This window comes from Globicephala melas, unplaced genomic scaffold (genome assembly GCF_963455315.2).
Source record: "Globicephala melas unplaced genomic scaffold, mGloMel1.2 SCAFFOLD_346, whole genome shotgun sequence".
NCBI lineage: Eukaryota > Metazoa > Chordata > Mammalia > Artiodactyla > Delphinidae > Globicephala > Globicephala melas.
Genome location: NW_027207515.1, coordinates 233943 through 249380, shown reverse-complemented (window position 1 = coordinate 249380; position 15438 = coordinate 233943). Strand labels below are relative to the sequence as shown.

The window sequence follows — 15438 nt, the reverse complement described above, 5'->3', positions numbered from 1 at the left end:
GGCCCTAGGCGCAGCCCGGCCGCAGCCCGGGCCGGCCCTCCTGCCCGACAGCAGCTGGCCCGAAGCCACCGGGAGCCACCATTGAGTCGCCACGGCCCCTCAGCCCCGGCAAGGCCACCCTTGCCCCCACACCCCCCGCCGAGCTCAGGACCCCGCCCCTGGTGGCCGGCAGGCCCGGGGAAGCGGCCCCTGCCCTCGATCCCGCTCCCGCACCCGGCCGCGGTGACACGCCAGAGGGGCGGGGTGGGGGTGGGGCTTTTGTCGGAGGGAGCTGTGGAGGGACACACCGGCACACAGGTGGCGGCGCCGGGGCTGGGCGCCGGTGGGGGCGGCCAGGTGCAGGTCGAGGGGCTCGCGGGCCGAAAGGACGGCAACTGGGCCCATGGCGGAGTCTGGTTCTGGAGGGCTCTGAGCCTCCATCCGCTCTGGTGCCTCGGGTCTACCGGCCCGACGCCTGGTAGCGCGACACCCCACCGGCCCACAGACGTAGCCTCCCCAGCTGTGCTCACAGCGAGTCCAACCGCAGCCTGCATCCCTCCACGGGACACTTGGATTACTCCCGCGATCCCCACGAGGTGCGGCACCCGGCGGCCGAATGGGCTGAGATCCTGCCCTTGCGGCGCCCTGTGGCCACCTCCGCCTCCCTCACGGTACTGGCCGAGGCCTCGGACCAGCGGGCCCCGGCTCCCAGCTCAGCGCTGCTCCTCCGCCCCTCTCACCTCCTGCCCGACGTCCAGGCTACCGAGCACCCTCCACCCCCGCCCACCTTCATGCCACTCAGCCGGAACCCGGGAGGCAATGCCAACTACCAGGTGTATGACAGTCTGGTGCTGAAGCGGCAACCGCAGGAGGGCCAAGCGCGGGCCAACTCGCTGCTACCTTCCACCTCGGCCTCCAGGCCCTCTCTGCACGGGAGCCAGACTGGGAAAATGAACTTACCAGCAGCAAGTGGGGGCAGGGGCAGGGGGCGGCAGGGCATGGAGAGAGGAATAAAGAGCGCCAGAGTCCAGGAAACATTGGTGGTCTGTGGCTTGGAAGCGCCACTCCTTCTGCCAGCCTGGGTCCCTGCGCTTGGCTTCCTGCAATAAGAAGCCAGTGTCCCCTTCTTGGCCTGAGGGTCCCTTTGGTTTAGTGGCCACAGTTCTGCCAGCAGGCCCCTCCTGGTCCTATACCATGCACTAAGTACATCTGCAGCTGCAGACTCCAAACCCCTGGTCTCTGGGCACCTCCTCTGTGTCTCAGCTGTCCCTGTCCACAGAGAGCCTCATACAAGAAGTTGCTTCCAAACTGGGAGGTTCCACATCTGGGCAGGTCCAGCTCCAGGCCCAGTGAAGGGCATGAAGAAGGCTGAGGCTCTGGACTCCAGCCAGGCCTTCAGCAGGCCTCTGAGGCCAAGGTCTTCCTAGTCTCAAGAGGGGCCAAGAGACGCAATGTGTCATTTGAACAAGTGAGTCAGCGGGCGGTGAGCGAATGAATGACCGCTCGAGGGGATGTATGCCGGCCACCGGGCCCTGTTTGACTGTCCAGGCTCAGCTTACCTGACCCTGGTTACCAGGGAATGCCACTCTGGGCCCTCCTTTTCATCCCCCTCCCTCACTGTGACCTCACCACCTGCCCCATTATGACCCAGTCTGGCTCCCAGTTAAAACTGGAGGGCAGAGGGCCCAGGCAGTCCTGGGACCAACGGCCATGGGTGAGCGAAACTACTACCGAGCCGAGCCGTTCACTGGCCCCATCCCCAGGAAATGCCAGGAGCAAGGATACTCAATTCTTCTGATCCCGGTCAGCTTCATCTTGCTCAACGTGGGGATCAACATGGTGACTATGGTCAGGGCAGGATCTGTGCAGCGCGGTTGGGGGAGCCCTGGGGTCTTGAAGGGGCTGAGGTGGGAGGGCTGCTGGGGTGTGACCGGGACAAGGGTTGGATTTCAGGGCTCACCCTGCTCCCGGCCTCCCCCCTCCCCTTCTTCCCTCAACTCTGGAGGCATCTGAAGAGATTCTTGCGGGCACTTTTCAATCGTATTTTCCACAAAGGTGAGTGGGCGCCGGCGTGGGTTCAGGGGATGTGGGCCTGTCCCCTTTCTTCTATCCCTGCCTTGATTCTCAGCCCCTCAGGAACCCAGGCCCTGACCCATCTCGCCTTTCCCCACAGACAAGCAAGCCAGCTGTGTAGGCACCCATCGCATGTGCATGCGCTGCTCCGTGGATCCCAAGAACCTGTGCTCAAGAGTTTCTTCCCACTTCTGCCATCGCCCAAGCTTCCTGCTCGGGCAGGTAAACCCACCTTGACTACTGCCTGCAGCGGGGCTCGGCGGGGGCGGAGCCGGCGGCCCCCCCGCCGCGGGCGAGTAAAGGAGAAGGCGGGCGGAGCGGGAGGCAAAAAGCCTACAGCACCCGGTATTCCCAGGCGGTCTCCCATCCAAGTACTAACCAGGCCCGACCCTGCTTAGCTTCCGAGATCAGACGAGATCGGGCGCGTTCAGGGTGGTATGGCCGTAGACGGGGGCGGGGCGCCGCGGGCGGCCTCTTGAGGCCCAGTTTCGCTGGCGCTGGCGCCTTAACGCCAGCCTGGAGGCCGGCCCGCCCCGGCAGGGCCCCCTCGCCCGCCCAGGCAGGGGCAACGGAGGTCTCGGGTATCGGGCGGCGGCGGAGGGTTTGGCGACCACCTCCCAGCCCAGGGCGGCCGTGACCCAGCAAACCCTTCGGCGCTTGGCGCCCCGCCCAAGATCCCGCACGTCGCTCACAGGGACGTGGTCCCGGAGGCTTCAGGGCCCGGGGCCCGCGGTCCCTTGGGCATCGGCCCTGCCCGCCCACGCGGCCCTAGGCGCAGCCCGGCCGCAGCCCGGGCCGGCCCTCCTGCCCGACAGCAGCTGGCCCGAAGCCACTGGGAGCCACCATTGAGTCGCCACGGCCCCTCAGCCCCGGCAAGGCCACCCTTGCCCCCACACCCCCCGCCGAGCTCAGGACCCCGCCCCTGGTGGCCGGCAGGCCCGGGGAAGCGGCCCCTGCCCTCGATCCCGCTCCCGCACCCGGCCGCGTTGACACGCCAGGGGGGCGGGGTGGGGGGGGTTTTGTCGGAGGGAGCTGTGGAGGGACACACCGGCACACAGGTGGCGGCGCCGGGGCTGGGCGCCGGTGGGGGCGGCCAGGTGCAGGTCGAGGGGCTCGCGGGCCGAAAGGACGGCAACTGGGCCCGCGGCGGAGTCTGGGTCCGGGCCAGCCACCCCGGGAGCGTCTGGGGTGCGCCTGCCTTCCAGGGCCGCCTTCTGGCCGCCTGGCCGGCCGGGCCGGCGGGGAGCGACCCCGCCGGCGCGCGCCGTGGTGGGAGGGGCCTGAGGAGGTGGGGCCTGCAGCGGGGCCCGGCGGGGGCGGAGCCGGCGGCCCCCGCCGCGGGCGAGTAAATGAGAAGGCGGGCGGAGCGGGAGGCAAAAAGCCTACAGTACCCGGTATTCCCAGGCGGTCTCCCATCCAAGTACTAACCAGGCCCGACCCTGCTTAGCTTCCGAGATCAGACGAGATCGGGCGCGTTCAGGGTGGTATGGCCGTAGACGGGGGCGGGGGACCGCGGGCGGCCTCTTGAGGCCCAGTTTCGCTGGCGCTGGCGCCTTAACGCCAGCCTGGCGGCCGGCCCGCCCCGGCAGGGCCCCCTCGCCCGCCCAGGCAGGGGCAACGGAGGTCTCGGGTATCGGGCGGCGGCGGAGGGTTTGGCGACCACCTCCCAGCCCAGGGCGGCCGTGACCCAGCAAACCCTTCGGCGCTTGGCGCCCCGCCCAAGATCCCGCACGTCGCTCACAGGGACGTGGCCCCGGAGGCTTCAGGGCCCGGGGCCCGCGGTCCCTTGGGCATCGGCCCTGCCCGCCCACGCGGCCCTAGGCGCAGCCCGGCCGCAGCCCGGGCCGGCCCTCCTGCCCGACAGCAGCTGGCCCGAAGCCACCGGGAGCCACCATTGAGTCGCCACGGCCCCTCAGCCCCGGCAAGGCCACCCTTGCCCCCACACCCCCCGCCGAGCTCAGGACCCCGCCCCTGGTGGCCGGCAGGCCCGGGGAAGCGGCCCCTGCCCTCGATCCCGCTCCCGCACCCGGCCGCGGTGACACGCCAGAGGGGCGGGGTGGGGGTGGGGCTTTTGTCGGAGGGAGCTGTGGAGGGACACACCGGCACACAGGTGGCGGCGCCGGGGCTGGGCGCCGGTGGGGGCGGCCAGGTGCAGGTCGAGGGGCTCGCGGGCCGAAAGGACGGCAACTGGGCCCATGGCGGAGTCTGGTTCTGGAGGGCTCTGAGCCTCCATCCGCTCTGGTGCCTCGGGTCTACCGGCCCGACGCCTGGTAGCGCGACACCCCACCGGCCCACAGACGTAGCCTCCCCAGCTGTGCTCACAGCGAGTCCAACCGCAGCCTGCATCCCTCCACGGGACACTTGGATTACTCCCGCGATCCCCACGAGGTGCGGCACCCGGCGGCCGAATGGGCTGAGATCCTGCCCTTGCGGCGCCCTGTGGCCACCTCCGCCTCCCTCACGGTACTGGCCGAGGCCTCGGACCAGCGGGCCCCGGCTCCCAGCTCAGCGCTGCTCCTCCGCCCCTCTCACCTCCTGCCCGACGTCCAGGCTACCGAGCACCCTCCACCCCCGCCCACCTTCATGCCACTCAGCCGGAACCCGGGAGGCAATGCCAACTACCAGGTGTATGACAGTCTGGTGCTGAAGCGGCAACCGCAGGAGGGCCAAGCGCGGGCCAACTCGCTGCTACCTTCCACCTCGGCCTCCAGGCCCTCTCTGCACGGGAGCCAGACTGGGAAAATGAACTTACCAGCAGCAAGTGGGGGCAGGGGCAGGGGGCGGCAGGGCATGGAGAGAGGAATAAAGAGCGCCAGAGTCCAGGAAACATTGGTGGTCTGTGGCTTGGAAGCGCCACTCCTTCTGCCAGCCTGGGTCCCTGCGCTTGGCTTCCTGCAATAAGAAGCCAGTGTCCCCTTCTTGGCCTGAGGGTCCCTTTGGTTTAGTGGCCACAGTTCTGCCAGCAGGCCCCTCCTGGTCCTATACCATGCACTAAGTACATCTGCAGCTGCAGACTCCAAACCCCTGGTCTCTGGGCACCTCCTCTGTGTCTCAGCTGTCCCTGTCCACAGAGAGCCTCATACAAGAAGTTGCTTCCAAACTGGGAGGTTCCACATCTGGGCAGGTCCAGCTCCAGGCCCAGTGAAGGGCATGAAGAAGGCTGAGGCTCTGGACTCCAGCCAGGCCTTCAGCAGGCCTCTGAGGCCAAGGTCTTCCTAGTCTCAAGAGGGGCCAAGAGACGCAATGTGTCATTTGAACAAGTGAGTCAGCGGGCGGTGAGCGAATGAATGACCGCTCGAGGGGATGTATGCCGGCCACCGGGCCCTGTTTGACTGTCCAGGCTCAGCTTACCTGACCCTGGTTACCAGGGAATGCCACTCTGGGCCCTCCTTTTCATCCCCCTCCCTCACTGTGACCTCACCACCTGCCCCATTATGACCCAGTCTGGCTCCCAGTTAAAACTGGAGGGCAGAGGGCCCAGGCAGTCCTGGGACCAACGGCCATGGGTGAGCGAAACTACTACCGAGCCGAGCCGTTCACTGGCCCCATCCCCAGGAAATGCCAGGAGCAAGGATACTCAATTCTTCTGATCCCGGTCAGCTTCATCTTGCTCAACGTGGGGATCAACATGGTGACTATGGTCAGGGCAGGATCTGTGCAGCGCGGTTGGGGGAGCCCTGGGGTCTTGAAGGGGCTGAGGTGGGAGGGCTGCTGGGGTGTGACCGGGACAAGGGTTGGATTTCAGGGCTCACCCTGCTCCCGGCCTCCCCCCCCCCTTCTTGCCTCAACTCTGGAGGCATCTGAAGAGATTCTTGCGGGCACTTTTCAATCGTATTTTCCACAAAGGTGAGTGGGCGCCGGCGTGGGTTCAGGGGATGTGGGCCTGTCCCCTTTCTTCTATCCCTGCCTTGATTCTCAGCCCCTCAGGAACCCAGGCCCTGACCCATCTCGCCTTTCCCCACAGACAAGCAAGCCAGCTGTGTAGGCACCCATCGCATGTGCATGCGCTGCTCCGTGGATCCCAAGAACCTGTGCTCAAGAGTTTCTTCCCACTTCTGCCATCGCCCAAGCTTCCTGCTCGGGCAGGTAAACCCACCTTGACTACTGCCTGCAGCGGGGCTCGGCGGGGGCGGAGCCGGCGGCCCCCCCGCCGCGGGCGAGTAAAGGAGAAGGCGGGCGGAGCGGGAGGCAAAAAGCCTACAGCACCCGGTATTCCCAGGCGGTCTCCCATCCAAGTACTAACCAGGCCCGACCCTGCTTAGCTTCCGAGATCAGACGAGATCGGGCGCGTTCAGGGTGGTATGGCCGTAGACGGGGGCGGGGGGCCGCGGGCGGCCTCTTGAGGCCCAGTTTCGCTGGCGCTGGCGCCTTAACGCCAGCCTGGCGGCCGGCCCGCCCCGGCAGGGCCCCCTCGCCCGCCCAGGCAGGGGCAACGGAGGTCTCGGGTATCGGGCGGCGGCGGAGGGTTTGGCGACCACCTCCCAGCCCAGGGCGGCCGTGACCCAGCAAACCCTTCGGCGCTTGGCGCCCCGCCCAAGATCCCGCACGTCGCTCACAGGGACGTGGCCCCGGAGGCTTCAGGGCCCGGGGCCCGCGGTCCCTTGGGCATCGGCCCTGCCCGCCCACGCGGCCCTAGGCGCAGCCCGGCCGCAGCCCGGGCCGGCCCTCCTGCCCGACAGCAGCTGGCCCGAAGCCACCGGGAGCCACCATTGAGTCGCCACGGCCCCTCAGCCCCGGCAAGGCCACCCTTGCCCCCACACCCCCCGCCGAGCTCAGGACCCCGCCCCTGGTGGCCGGCAGGCCCGGGGAAGCGGCCCCTGCCCTCGATCCCGCTCCCGCACCCGGCCGCGGTGACACGCCAGAGGGGCGGGGTGGGGGGGGGCTTTTGTCGGAGGGAGCTGTGGAGGGACACACCGGCACACAGGTGGCGGCGCCGGGGTTGGGAGCCGGTGGGGGCGGCCAGGTGCAGGTCGAGGGGCTCGCGGGCCGAAAGGACGGCAACTGGGCCCGCGGCGGAGTCTGGGTCCGGGCCAGCCACCCCGGGAGCGTCTGGGGTGCGGCTGCCTTCCAGGGCCGCCTTCTGGCCGCCTGGCCGGCCGGGCCGGCGGGGAGCGACCCCGCCGGCGCGCGCCGTGGTGGGAGGGGCCTGAGGAGGTGGGGCCTGCAGCGGGGCCCGGCGGGGGCGGAGCCGGCGGCCCCCCGCCGCGGGCGAGTAAAGGAGAAGGCGGGCGGAGCGGGAGGCAAAAAGCCTACAGCACCCGGTATTCCCAGGCGGTCTCCCATCCAAGTACTAACCAGGCCCGACCCTGCTTAGCTTCCGAGATCAGACGAGATCGGGCGCGTTCAGGGTGGTATGGCCGTAGACGGGGGCGGGGGGCCGCGGGCGGCCTCTTGAGGCCCAGTTTCGCTGGCGCTGGCGCCTTAACGCCAGCCTGGCGGCCGGCCCGCCCCGGCAGGGCCCCCTCGCCCGCCCAGGCAGGGGCAACGGAGGTCTCGGGTATCGGGCGGCGGCGGAGGGTTTGGCGACCACCTCCCAGCCCAGGGCGGCCGTGACCCAGCAAACCCTTCGGCGCTTGGCGCCCCGCCCAAGATCCCGCACGTCGCTCACAGGGACGTGGCCCCGGAGGCTTCAGGGCCCGGGGCCCGCGGTCCCTTGGGCATCGGCCCTGCCCGCCCACGCGGCCCTAGGCGCAGCCCGGCCGCAGCCCGGGCCGGCCCTCCTGCCCGACAGCAGCTGGCCCGAAGCCACCGGGAGCCACCATTGAGTCGCCACGGCCCCTCAACCCCGGCAAGGCCACCCTTGCCCCCACACCCCCCGCCGAGCTCAGGACCCCGCCCCTGGTGGCCGGCAGGCCCGGGGAAGCGGCCCCTGCCCTCGATCCCGCTCCCGCACCCGGCCGCGGTGACACGCCAGAGGGGCGGGGTGGGGGGGGGCTTTTGTCGGAGGGAGCTGTGGAGGGACACACCGGCACACAGGTGGCGGCGCCGGGGCTGGGCGCCGGTGGGGGCGGCCAGGTGCAGGTCGAGGGGCTCGCGGGCCGAAAGGACGGCAACTGGGCCCGCGGCGGAGTCTGGGTCCGGGCCAGCCACCCCGGGAGCGTCTGGGGTGCGCCTGCCTTCCAGGGCCGCCTTCTGGCCGCCTGGCCGGCCGGGCCGGCGGGGAGCGACCCCGCCGGCGCGCGCCGTGGTGGGAGGGGCCTGAGGAGGTGGGGCCTGCAGCGGGGCCCGGCGGGGGCGGAGCCGGCGGCCCCCGCCGCGGGCGAGTAAAGGAGAAGGCGGGCGGAGCGGGAGGCAAAAAGCCTACAGCACCCGGTATTCCCAGGCGGTCTCCCATCCAAGTACTAACCAGGCCCGACCCTGCTTAGCTTCCGAGATCAGACGAGATCGGGCGCGTTCAGGGTGGTATGGCCGTAGACGGGGGCGGGGGGCCGCGGGCGGCCTCTTGAGGCCCAGTTTCGCTGGCGCTGGCGCCTTAACGCCAGCCTGGCGGCCGGCCCGCCCCGGCAGGGCCCCCTCGCCCGCCCAGGCAGGGGCAACGGAGGTCTCGGGTATCGGGCGGCGGCGGAGGGTTTGGCGACCACCTCCCAGCCCAGGGCGGCCGTGACCCAGCAAACCCTTCGGCGCTTGGCGCCCCGCCCAAGATCCCGCACGTCGCTCACAGGGACGTGGCCCCGGAGGCTTCAGGGCCCGGGGCCCGCGGTCCCTTGGGCATCGGCCCTGCCCGCCCACGCGGCCCTAGGCGCAGCCCGGCCGCAGCCCGGGCCGGCCCTCCTGCCCGACAGCAGCTGGCCCGAAGCCACCGGGAGCCACCATTGAGTCGCCACGGCCCCTCAGCCCCGGCAAGGCCACCCTTGCCCCCACACCCCCCGCCGAGCTCAGGACCCCGCCCCTGGTGGCCGGCAGGCCCGGGGAAGCGGCCCCTGCCCTCGATCCCGCTCCCGCACCCGGCCGCGGTGACACGCCAGAGGGGCGGGGTGGGGGGGGGCTTTTGTCGGAGGGAGCTGTGGAGGGACACACCGGCACACAGGTGGCGGCGCCGGGGCTGGGCGCCGGTGGGGGCGGCCAGGTGCAGGTCGAGGGGCTCGCGGGCCGAAAGGACGGCAACTGGGCCCGCGGCAGAGTCTGGGTCCGGGCCAGCCACCCCGGGAGCGTCTGGGGTGCGGCTGCCTTCCAGGGCCGCCTTCTGGCCGCCTGGCCGGCCGGGCCGGCGGGGAGCGACCCCGCCGGCGCGCGCCGTGGTGGGAGGGGCCTGAGGAGGTGGGGCCTGCAGCGGGGCCCGGCGGGGGCGGAGCCGGCGGCCCCCGCCGCGGGCGAGTAAAGGAGAAGGCGGGCGGAGCGGGAGGCAAAAAGCCTACAGCACCCGGTATTCCCAGGCGGTCTCCCATCCAAGTACTAACCAGGCCCGACCCTGCTTAGCTTCCGAGATCAGACGAGATCGGGCGCGTTCAGGGTGGTATGGCCGTAGACGGGGGCGGGGGGCCGCGGGCGGCCTCTTGAGGCCCAGTTTCGCTGGCGCTGGCGCCTTAACGCCAGCCTGGCGGCCGGCCCGCCCCGGCAGGGCCCCCTCGCCCGCCCAGGCAGGGGCAACGGAGGTCTCGGGTATCGGGCGGCGGCGGAGGGTTTGGCGACCACCTCCCAGCCCAGGGCGGCCGTGACCCAGCAAACCCTTCGGCGCTTGGCGCCCCGCCCAAGATCCCGCACGTCGCTCACAGGGACGTGGCCCCGGAGGCTTCAGGGCCCGGGGCCCGCGGTCCCTTGGGCATCGGCCCTGCCCGCCCACGCGGCCCTAGGCGCAGCCCGGCCGCAGCCCGGGCCGGCCCTCCTGCCCGACAGCAGCTGGCCCGAAGCCACCGGGAGCCACCATTGAGTCGCCACGGCCCCTCAGCCCCGGCAAGGCCACCCTTGCCCCCACACCCCCCGCCGAGCTCAGGACCCCGCCCCTGGTGGCCGGCAGGCCCGGGGAAGCGGCCCCTGCCCTCGATCCCGCTCCCGCACCCGGCCGCGGTGACACGCCAGAGGGGCGGGGTGGGGGGGGGCTTTTGTCGGAGGGAGCTGTGGAGGGACACACCGGCACACAGGTGGCGGCGCCGGGGCTGGGCGCCGGTGGGGGCGGCCAGGTGCAGGTCGAGGGGCTCGCGGGCCGAAAGGACGGCAACTGGGCCCGCGGCAGAGTCTGGGTCCGGGCCAGCCACCCCGGGAGCGTCTGGGGTGCGGCTGCCTTCCAGGGCCGCCTTCTGGCCGCCTGGCCGGCCGGGCCGGCGGGGAGCGACCCCGCCGGCGCGCGCCGTGGTGGGAGGGGCCTGAGGAGGTGGGGCCTGCAGCGGGGCCCGGCGGGGGCGGAGCCGGCGGCCCCCGCCGCGGGCGAGTAAAGGAGAAGGCGGGCGGAGCGGGAGGCAAAAAGCCTACAGCACCCGGTATTCCCAGGCGGTCTCCCATCCAAGTACTAACCAGGCCCGACCCTGCTTAGCTTCCGAGATCAGACGAGATCGGGCGCGTTCAGGGTGGTATGGCCGTAGACGGGGGCGGGGGGCCGCGGGCGGCCTCTTGAGGCCCAGTTTCGCTGGCGCTGGCGCCTTAACGCCAGCCTGGCGGCCGGCCCGCCCCGGCAGGGCCCCCTCGCCCGCCCAGGCAGGGGCAACGGAGGTCTCGGGTATCGGGCGGCGGCGGAGGGTTTGGCGACCACCTCCCAGCCCAGGGCGGCCGTGACCCAGCAAACCCTTCGGCGCTTGGCGCCCCGCCCAAGATCCCGCACGTCGCTCACAGGGACGTGGCCCCGGAGGCTTCAGGGCCCGGGGCCCGCGGTCCCTTGGGCATCGGCCCTGCCCGCCCACGCGGCCCTAGGCGCAGCCCGGCCGCAGCCCGGGCCGGCCCTCCTTCCCGACAGCAGCTGGCCCGAAGCCACCGGGAGCCACCATTGAGTCGCCACGGCCCCTCAGCCCCGGCAAGGCCACCCTTGCCCCCACACCCCCCGCCGAGCTCAGGACCCCGCCCCTGGTGGCCGGCAGGCCCGGGGAAGCGGCCCCTGCCCTCGATCCCGCTCCCGCACCCGGCCGCGGTGACACGCCAGAGGGGCGGGGTGGGGGGGGCTTTTGTCGGAGGGAGCTGTGGAGGGACACACCGGCACACAGGTGGCGGAGCCGGGGCTGGGCGCCGGTGGGGGCGGCCAGGTGCAGGTCGAGGGGCTCGCGGGCCGAAAGGACGGCAACTGGGCCCGCGGCGGAGTCTGGGTCCGGGCCAGCCACCCCGGGAGCGTCTGGGGTGCGCCTGCCTTCCAGGGCCGCCTTCTGGCCGCCTGGCCGGCCGGGCCGGCGGGGAGCGACCCCGCCGGCGCGCGCCGTGGTGGGAGGGGCCTGAGGAGGTGGGGCCTGCAGCGGGGCCCGGCGGGGGCGGAGCCGGCGGCCCCCGCCGCGGGCGAGTAAAGGAGAAGGCGGGCGGAGCGGGAGGCAAAAAGCCTACAGCACCCGGTATTCCCAGGCGGTCTCCCATCCAAGTACTAACCAGGCCCGACCCTGCTTAGCTTCCGAGATCAGACGAGATCGGGCGCGTTCAGGGTGGTATGGCCGTAGACGGGGGCGGGGGGCCGCGGGCGGCCTCTTGAGGCCCAGTTTCGCTGGCGCTGGCGCCTTAACGCCAGCCTGGCGGCCGGCCCGCCCCGGCAGGGCCCCCTCGCCCGCCCAGGCAGGGGCAACGGAGGTCTCGGGTATCGGGCGGCGGCGGAGGGTTTGGCGACCACCTCCCAGCCCAGGGCGGCCGTGACCCAGCAAACCCTTCGGCGCTTGGCGCCCCGCCCAAGATCCCGCACGTCGCTCACAGGGACGTGGCCCCGGAGGCTTCAGGGCCCGGGGCCCGCGGTCCCTTGGGCATCGGCCCTGCCCGCCCACGCGGCCCTAGGCGCAGCCCGGCCGCAGCCCGGGCCGGCCCTCCTGCCCGACAGCAGCTGGCCCGAAGCCACCGGGAGCCACCATTGAGTCGCCACGGCCCCTCAGCCCCGGCAAGGCCACCCTTGCCCCCACACCCCCCGCCGAGCTCAGGACCCCGCCCCTGGTGGCCGGCAGGCCCGGGGAAGCGGCCCCTGCCCTCGATCCCGCTCCCGCACCCGGCCGCGGTGACACGCCAGAGGGGCGGGGTGGGGGGGGGCTTTTGTCGGAGGGAGCTGTGGAGGGACACACCGGCACACAGGTGGCGGCGCCGGGGCTGGGCGCCGGTGGGGGCGGCCAGGTGCAGGTCGAGGGGCTCGCGGGCCGAAAGGACGGCAACTGGGCCCGCGGCAGAGTCTGGGTCCGGGCCAGCCACCCCGGGAGCGTCTGGGGTGCGGCTGCCTTCCAGGGCCGCCTTCTGGCCGCCTGGCCGGCCGGGCCGGCGGGGAGCGACCCCGCCGGCGCGCGCCGTGGTGGGAGGGGCCTGAGGAGGTGGGGCCTGCAGCGGGGCCCGGCGGGGGCGGAGCCGGCGGCCCCCGCCGCGGGCGAGTAAAGGAGAAGGCGGGCGGAGCGGGAGGCAAAAAGCCTACAGCACCCGGTATTCCCAGGCGGTCTCCCATCCAAGTACTAACCAGGCCCGACCCTGCTTAGCTTCCGAGATCAGACGAGATCGGGCGCGTTCAGGGTGGTATGGCCGTAGACGGGGGCGGGGGGCCGCGGGCGGCCTCTTGAGGCCCAGTTTCGCTGGCGCTGGCGCCTTAACGCCAGCCTGGCGGCCGGCCCGCCCCGGCAGGGCCCCCTCGCCCGCCCAGGCAGGGGCAACGGAGGTCTCGGGTATCGGGCGGCGGCGGAGGGTTTGGCGACCACCTCCCAGCCCAGGGCGGCCGTGACCCAGCAAACCCTTCGGCGCTTGGCGCCCCGCCCAAGATCCCGCACGTCGCTCACAGGGACGTGGCCCCGGAGGCTTCAGGGCCCGGGGCCCGCGGTCCCTTGGGCATCGGCCCTGCCCGCCCACGCGGCCCTAGGCGCAGCCCGGCCGCAGCCCGGGCCGGCCCTCCTTCCCGACAGCAGCTGGCCCGAAGCCACCGGGAGCCACCATTGAGTCGCCACGGCCCCTCAGCCCCGGCAAGGCCACCCTTGCCCCCACACCCCCCGCCGAGCTCAGGACCCCGCCCCTGGTGGCCGGCAGGCCCGGGGAAGCGGCCCCTGCCCTCGATCCCGCTCCCGCACCCGGCCGCGGTGACACGCCAGAGGGGCGGGGTGGGGGGGGCTTTTGTCGGAGGGAGCTGTGGAGGGACACACCGGCACACAGGTGGCGGAGCCGGGGCTGGGCGCCGGTGGGGGCGGCCAGGTGCAGGTCGAGGGGCTCGCGGGCCGAAAGGACGGCAACTGGGCCCGCGGCGGAGTCTGGGTCCGGGCCAGCCACCCCGGGAGCGTCTGGGGTGCGCCTGCCTTCCAGGGCCGCCTTCTGGCCGCCTGGCCGGCCGGGCCGGCGGGGAGCGACCCCGCCGGCGCGCGCCGTGGTGGGAGGGGCCTGAGGAGGTGGGGCCTGCAGCGGGGCCCGGCGGGGGCGGAGCCGGCGGCCCCCGCCGCGGGCGAGTAAAGGAGAAGGCGGGCGGAGCGGGAGGCAAAAAGCCTACAGCACCCGGTATTCCCAGGCGGTCTCCCATCCAAGTACTAACCAGGCCCGACCCTGCTTAGCTTCCGAGATCAGACGAGATCGGGCGCGTTCAGGGTGGTATGGCCGTAGACGGGGGCGGGGGGCCGCGGGCGGCCTCTTGAGGCCCAGTTTCGCTGGCGCTGGCGCCTTAACGCCAGCCTGGCGGCCGGCCCGCCCCGGCAGGGCCCCCTCGCCCGCCCAGGCAGGGGCAACGGAGGTCTCGGGTATCGGGCGGCGGCGGAGGGTTTGGCGACCACCTCCCAGCCCAGGGCGGCCGTGACCCAGCAAACCCTTCGGCGCTTGGCGCCCCGCCCAAGATCCCGCACGTCGCTCACAGGGACGTGGCCCCGGAGGCTTCAGGGCCCGGGGCCCGCGGTCCCTTGGGCATCGGCCCTGCCCGCCCACGCGGCCCTAGGCGCAGCCCGGCCGCAGCCCGGGCCGGCCCTCCTGCCCGACAGCAGCTGGCCCGAAGCCACCGGGAGCCACCATTGAGTCGCCACGGCCCCTCAGCCCCGGCAAGGCCACCCTTGCCCCCACACCCCCCGCCGAGCTCAGGACCCCGCCCCTGGTGGCCGGCAGGCCCGGGGAAGCGGCCCCTGCCCTCGATCCCGCTCCCGCACCCGGCCGCGGTGACACGCCAGAGGGGCGGGGTGGGGGGGGGCTTTTGTCGGAGGGAGCTGTGGAGGGACACACCGGCACACAGGTGGCGGCGCCGGGGCTGGGCGCCGGTGGGGGCGGCCAGGTGCAGGTCGAGGGGCTCGCGGGCCGAAAGGACGGCAACTGGGCCCGCGGCAGAGTCTGGGTCCGGGCCAGCCACCCCGGGAGCGTCTGGGGTGCGGCTGCCTTCCAGGGCCGCCTTCTGGCCGCCTGGCCGGCCGGGCCGGCGGGGAGCGACCCCGCCGGCGCGCGCCGTGGTGGGAGGGGCCTGAGGAGGTGGGGCCTGCAGCGGGGCCCGGCGGGGGCGGAGCCGGCGGCCCCCGCCGCGGGCGAGTAAAGGAGAAGGCGGGCGGAGCGGGAGGCAAAAAGCCTACAGCACCCGGTATTCCCAGGCGGTCTCCCATCCAAGTACTAACCAGGCCCGACCCTGCTTAGCTTCCGAGATCAGACGAGATCGGGCGCGTTCAGGGTGGTATGGCCGTAGACGGGGGCGGGGGGCCGCGGGCGGCCTCTTGAGGCCCAGTTTCGCTGGCGCTGGCGCCTTAACGCCAGCCTGGCGGCCGGCCCGCCCCGGCAGGGCCCCCTCGCCCGCCCAGGCAGGGGCAACGGAGGTCTCGGGTATCGGGCGGCGGCGGAGGGTTTGGCGACCACCTCCCAGCCCAGGGCGGCCGTGACCCAGCAAACCCTTCGGCGCTTGGCGCCCCGCCCAAGATCCCGCACGTCGCTCACAGGGACGTGGCCCCGGAGGCTTCAGGGCCCGGGGCCCGCGGTCCCTTGGGCATCGGCCCTGCCCGCCCACGCGGCCCTAGGCGCAGCCCGGCCGCAGCCCGGGCCGGCCCTCCTTCCCGACAGCAGCTGGCCCGAAGCCACTGGGAGCCACCATTGAGTCGCCACGGCCCCTCAGCCCCGGCAAGGCCACCCTTGCCCCCACACCCCCCGCCGAGCTCAGGACCCCGCCCCTGGTGGCCGGCAGGCCCGGGGAAGCGGCCCCTGCCCTCGATCCCGCTCCCGCACCCGGCCGCGGTGACACGCCAGAGGGGCGGGGTGGGGGGGGCTTTTGTCGGAGGGAGCTGTGGAGGGACACACCGGCACACAGGTGGCGGAGCCGGGGCTGGGCGCCGGTGGGGGCGGCCAGGTGCAGGTCGAGGGGCT

At 72.9% G+C, this 15438-nt stretch overlaps 11 non-coding genes across 11 annotated transcripts; all 11 read right to left on the bottom strand.

The window, feature by feature from the left end:
- Positions 1-2382: 2382 nt before the first annotated feature.
- On the bottom strand, positions 2383-2501 carry LOC132594991 (5S ribosomal RNA). The gene has a single exon (XR_009561160.1). It is a non-coding gene; the product is annotated as a 5S ribosomal RNA (ribosomal RNA).
- A 930-nt stretch (positions 2502-3431) lies between these two features.
- On the bottom strand, positions 3432-3550 carry LOC132595015 (5S ribosomal RNA). The gene has a single exon (XR_009561184.1). It is a non-coding gene; the product is annotated as a 5S ribosomal RNA (ribosomal RNA).
- Positions 3551-6246: 2696 nt separating this feature from the next.
- Positions 6247-6365, bottom strand: LOC132594990 (5S ribosomal RNA). The gene has a single exon (XR_009561159.1). It is a non-coding gene; the product is annotated as a 5S ribosomal RNA (ribosomal RNA).
- A 933-nt stretch (positions 6366-7298) lies between these two features.
- LOC132594989 (5S ribosomal RNA) lies at positions 7299-7417 on the bottom strand. Its single transcript, XR_009561158.1, has one exon. It is a non-coding gene; the product is annotated as a 5S ribosomal RNA (ribosomal RNA).
- A 932-nt stretch (positions 7418-8349) lies between these two features.
- LOC132594988 (5S ribosomal RNA) lies at positions 8350-8468 on the bottom strand. The gene has a single exon (XR_009561157.1). It is a non-coding gene; the product is annotated as a 5S ribosomal RNA (ribosomal RNA).
- Positions 8469-9400: 932 nt separating this feature from the next.
- On the bottom strand, positions 9401-9519 carry LOC132594987 (5S ribosomal RNA). The gene has a single exon (XR_009561156.1). It is a non-coding gene; the product is annotated as a 5S ribosomal RNA (ribosomal RNA).
- Positions 9520-10451: 932 nt separating this feature from the next.
- Positions 10452-10570, bottom strand: LOC132594986 (5S ribosomal RNA). Its single transcript, XR_009561155.1, has one exon. It is a non-coding gene; the product is annotated as a 5S ribosomal RNA (ribosomal RNA).
- Positions 10571-11501: 931 nt separating this feature from the next.
- Positions 11502-11620, bottom strand: LOC132594985 (5S ribosomal RNA). The gene has a single exon (XR_009561154.1). It is a non-coding gene; the product is annotated as a 5S ribosomal RNA (ribosomal RNA).
- Positions 11621-12552: 932 nt separating this feature from the next.
- LOC132594983 (5S ribosomal RNA) lies at positions 12553-12671 on the bottom strand. Its single transcript, XR_009561152.1, has one exon. It is a non-coding gene; the product is annotated as a 5S ribosomal RNA (ribosomal RNA).
- Positions 12672-13602: 931 nt separating this feature from the next.
- LOC132594982 (5S ribosomal RNA) lies at positions 13603-13721 on the bottom strand. Its single transcript, XR_009561151.1, has one exon. It is a non-coding gene; the product is annotated as a 5S ribosomal RNA (ribosomal RNA).
- A 932-nt stretch (positions 13722-14653) lies between these two features.
- Positions 14654-14772, bottom strand: LOC132594981 (5S ribosomal RNA). The gene has a single exon (XR_009561150.1). It is a non-coding gene; the product is annotated as a 5S ribosomal RNA (ribosomal RNA).
- Between the last annotated feature and the right edge of the window lie 666 nt (positions 14773-15438).